Genomic DNA, 5,008 nt, shown 5'->3' with positions numbered 1-5,008 from the left:
GAGTTCGAGACCAGTCTGGCCGACATTATGAAACTCTGTCTCTACTAAAAATATAGATCCAGAAATCCAGAAAAAATCCAGAAATGCATTCTCTACTATGTGTAGCCCGCTGCCCGCCTGCGCTCGGGAGTCGGCCCCGGGGACGCCGCGAAGGACCGCCTGAGAAAGAGACTACGCCCCCCACAATGCCCCGCGCCAGGAGCCGCTCACTTCCGGGGCGGGTGTGTGCGGATTCCGGCCGCCTTCCAAGGCACGGCGCCAGCCTCCGAAGAGCGGATTCTTTCTCCCGCCCGGCTTGTCCCCGGCGGGCGAGAGAGGCGTATTAGGTTGGAACGCCGTCGCCTGGACTGCTCCTTACGAGGACCCGAATCCTGATAGGGGCGTGGAGAGGGGCGGTGCGCGCCTCACCGGTGCGCAAGCGCGGTGGGTATATGCCCACGGAGACTACAAATCCCGTGATGCCTCGCCCTGAACTGGGCGCCTGCGACCCGAAGCGCCGCCTAAGGGAAAGATCGAGTTACTGCGGACCAGTATTTGGGCGAGGTTGTGCTGTTTGCCAGAACCAGTCCCCCAGCCCTGAGCGCCTTTGAGTCGACGGCATTGCTACAGCAGAGGGAGACGAAACCTGGGCCTCGGCGCCCCGAAGGGTCTCAGGAGCCCCTTTGTCTGCGTTGGGGACTCTCTCCTGATTCAGCTGCTGCCTGCGTTGACTCCCTGACCTAAACAAAGTCTCCAGTAGACGCCTACTATGTGGCTGACCCAGTGCACGGAGTTTCCGGGAGTCAGACCGACTGGGCTCCTCTCTTGGAGCCTGACTGCCTAGACGGATGAGCCTCTGTCTTTTGGATAATAGATCTGAATGCACGCGAATGGATGTCTACTCACAGAAAGTAATCGCTCTAAAGGAATGAACAGGAGAGCAGGGAAATGGGAGCGGGGGAGGGGGTGGCCAGGAATAAAGAACGAAAGCTTGGGTAGGGAGAAGTACCCAGTTCGTGTCCCGGGAACCAGTCTGTAAGGCCACATGGCAGAAAAGAGCTAGGGTCCGCCCTTAAAGAACCTGGAAGGGGGTGGCCCGGGTAGACCAAGCGTAGGAAAATACCAAACTGGGACATGTTAAGGATTTGGGGTTTTATTCTGCAGGCCACACTGAGAGCTATTAAAGGATTTAATGCGAAAGGATTTGCATTGTAACAATACACCTCCCCCCTACCTCAACTTATTTGAGGGAAATTTGTGTGTGTGTGTGTGTAAAGGAGTCTCACTCTGTCGCCAGGTTGGAGTGCAGTGGTGAGATCTCGGCTCACAGCAACGTCCGCCTCCTGGGTTCAAGCAATTCTCCTGCCTCAGCCTCACGAGTAGCTGGGACGACAGGTGCACGCCGCCATGCCCGGCTAATTTTTTTTTTTTTTTTTTCAGTAGAAAAGTGGTTTCACCATGTTTCCCAGGCTGGTCTCGAACTCCTGAGCTCAGGCAATCCGCCCGCCTCGGCCTCCCAAGGTGCTAGGATTACAGGCGTGAGCTAGTATCACAGCGCCTGGCCGGGGGAAAATGTTTTAAAGAACACAAAATGTTGTGGAAAGCCAGGGAGGGGCCAGACAGTCCTTCAGGGGAATTACCTGCAAATTAGCCCTCCTCTGCCGAGTTCTTCCTTCTCCCAATTTTTTAAAAACTTATTTTTGGTTCGGGGGTACGTGTGAAGATGTATTGCATAGGGGAAGTCGTGTCACTGCGATTTGTTGTACAGATTATTTCATCACCCAGGTATTAAGCCCAGTACCCAATAGTTATCTTTTCTGCTCCTCTCTCTCCTCCCACCCCCCTCCCTCAAGTAGACCCCAGTGTCTGTTGTTCCTTTCTTTGTGTTCATGAGTTCTCATCATTTAACTCACACTTGTGAGAATATGTGGTATTTGGTTTTCTGTTCCTTCATTAGTTTGCTAAGGATAACGGCCCCCAGCTCCATCCATATTCCCACAAAAGACATGATCTTGGTCTCCTCCCAATTTTTCTTGTCTTTCTTTACCCTTTCACCTAACTCTCACTCCTCATTTTTTCTCTCCTGGTAGCAGGTCACAGGCATGAAATGGAAACCTAATATACATTATTTCTAATTATAGTATTTGACATAAAAACAAAATAGGGCCGGATGCGGTGGCTCACGCCTGTAATCCCAGCATTTTGGGAGGCCGTGGCGGGCGGATCACGAGGTCAGGAATTCGAGACCAGCCTGGCTGATATAGTGAAACCCCCTCTCTACTAAAAATACAAAAAAATTAGCCGGGCGTTGTCTCGGGCACCTGTAATCCCAGCTACTCGAGAGGCTGAGGCAGGAGAATTGCTTGAACCTAGGAGGTTGAGGTTGCAGTGAGCCGAGATCACACCACTGCACTCCAGCCCAGGTGACAGTACGAGACTCTGTCTCAAAAAAAAAAAAAAAAAGCTGTGCTTGGTGTCTCAGGACTGTAATCCCAGCACTTTGGGAGGCCATAGCAGGCGGATTACTTGCGGTCAGGAGTTCGAGACCAGTCTGGCCGACATTATGAAACTCTGTCTCTACTAAAAATATAGATCCAGAAATCCAGAAAAAATCCAGAAATGCATTCTCTACTATGTGTAGCCCCTGGTAAAAGATATGCATTCATTTGGGTGAATCATTTATACAACAGTATAAACATGAACACACATATTACGTGTTTATTTATGTATTTATTTGAGACAGAGTTTCGTTCTTGTTGCTCAGGCTGGAGTGCAGTGGTGTGATCTCGGCTCACTGCAACCTCCACCTCCTGGGTTCAAGAGAGTCTCCTGCCTCAGCCTCTCAAGTAGCTGGGATTACAGGCGCCGGGCACCACGCACAGCTAATTTTGTGTATTTTTAGTAAAGACAGGGTTTCACCATGTTGGACTGGCTGGTCTCGAACTCCTGACCTCAGGTGATCCACCCACCTTGGCCTCCCAAAGTGCTGGGATTACAGGCGTGAGCCACCGCGCCCAGCCTATTTATTTATTTATTTATTTTTAATTTTTATTTTTCTTAGAGGATGTCTCACTCTGTTGCCCAGGCTGGAGTGCAGTGGTGCAATCTTGGCTCACTGCAACCTCCGCCTCCTGGGTTCAAGCAATTCTCCTGCCTTAGCCTCCCAGGTAGCTGGGATTACAGGCGCACGCCACCACGCCCAGCTAATTTTTGTTTTGTGGTTTTTTGTTTTTTTTTTTTTTTAGGTGGAGTTTTGTTCTTGGTCAGGCTGGAGTGAAGTGGCAGGATATAGGCTCACTGCAACCTCTGCTTCCCGGATTCAAGCAATTCTCCTGCCTCAGCCTCCCAAGAGCTGGTAGTATTATAGGTGCCCACCACCATGCCTGACTAATTTTTGTATTTTTGTAGAGCGGGGATTTCCTCATGTTGGCCAGGTTTGGTCTCAAACTCCTGACCTCATGCGATCCACCCATCTCAGCCTCCCAAAGTGCTGGGATTACAGGTGTGAGCCACTGCACTTGACCTAATTTTTGTATTTTTAGAAGAAACAGAGTTTCAACATGTTGGGCAGGCTCGTCTGAAACTTCTGACCTCAGGTGATCTGGCCACCTTGGCCTCCTAAAGTGCTGGGATTACAAGCGTGAGCCACTGCACCCGGCCTATATTACATGTTTAAATTTTTTTTTTTTCTTTTTTGAGACAGTCTGGCACTCGCACTGTCACCCGGGCTGGAGTGCAGTGGCACAGTCTCGGCTCAGTGTAATCTCTGCCTCCTGGGTTCACTCGATTTTCCTGCCTCAGCCTCCTGAGTAGGTGGAATTACAGGCGCACACCACCACACTCGACTAATTTTTTGTATTTTTCGTAGAGACAGGGTTTCATTATGTTGGCCAGACTCGCCTCGACCTCCTGACTTCATGATCCACCTACCTCAGCCTCCCAAAATGCTGGAATTACAGGTGTGAGCCACCACACTTGGCCTTTTTTTTTTTTTTTTTTTGAGACAGACTCTTGCTCTGTCACCCAGGCTGGAGTGCAATGGCACGATCTCGGCTCACAGCAACCTTCATCTTCCGGGTTCAAGCCATTCTCCTGCCTCAGTCTCCCAAGTAGCTGGGACTACAGGCATGTGCACCATGCCTGGCTAATTTTTGTGATTTTAGTAAAGATGGGGTTTCATGTTGTCCAGGCTGGTCTCGAACTCCTGACCTCAGGTGATCAGCCTGCCTTGGCCTCCCAAAGTGCTGGGATTACAGGCATGAGCCACCGTGCCTGGCCATGTTTAAATTTTTATAAAATGTGTGTAATAGAGATAAAATTCAGCAAAAGATCATTGTAACTGTTATGGTTCAAACTCTACCTGTCTCAGGACTCGCCTTGCTCAAAAAGTGGTGAGAGGCCAAATTGATGTAATTTCTTTATGCACAGAATATTGAAAATTATGCCCAATGAAACTCTAATTTCCAGTACATAAAATCACCTGTCATCTACACTTAATCTTCTAACTCAAAGCATATCTGGAATGCATGGCTTTTTCCTGACCTCCACTGCCCAACTCATTCTCTGTCTTAATCACCTCTGGAGAAAGGCAAGAACCTCGTCGCATGTCTCCCTGCCTCCAATCTTGCCTCTCCTGCAATCTTTTCTTCACATGGCTGCCAAATAAAATCTGATCTGTCATACCTCTGCTTAAATTCCTCCAGTGGCTTCCTATTCCATTTAGAATAACGTCCAGATTCACCGGGCATGGTGGCTCACGCCTGTAATCCCAGCACTTTGGGAGATTGAGGTGGGCGGATCACCTGAGGTCAGGAGTTCAAGACCAACACGGAGAAACCCTGTCTCTACTAAAATTAAAAAATTAGCCGAGCGTGGTGGCACATGCCTGTAATCCCAGCTACTCTGGAGGCTGAGGCAGGAGATTGCTTGAACCCAGGAGGCAGAGGTTGCCTTGAGCCAAGATGGTGCCATTGCACTCCAGCCTGGGCAACAAGAGCAAAACTCCGTCTCAAAAAAAAAAAAAAAAAAA

General features: G+C 49.6%; 1 protein-coding gene across 1 annotated transcript in view; it reads left to right on the top strand.

Annotated features, from left to right (window-relative positions):
- CENPT (centromere protein T) overlaps positions 1–5,008 on the top strand; it is a 27,119-nt gene that overhangs the window by 5,465 nt on the left and 16,646 nt on the right. The gene's annotated exons all lie outside the window — the stretch shown is intronic.

This window comes from Mandrillus leucophaeus, unplaced genomic scaffold, assembly GCF_000951045.1.
Source record: "Mandrillus leucophaeus isolate KB7577 unplaced genomic scaffold, Mleu.le_1.0 Scaffold522, whole genome shotgun sequence".
Taxonomy (NCBI): domain Eukaryota; kingdom Metazoa; phylum Chordata; class Mammalia; order Primates; family Cercopithecidae; genus Mandrillus; species Mandrillus leucophaeus.
The sequence above is the reverse complement of the archived record's forward strand: the minus strand, read 5'-3'. Positions and strand labels throughout refer to the sequence as shown.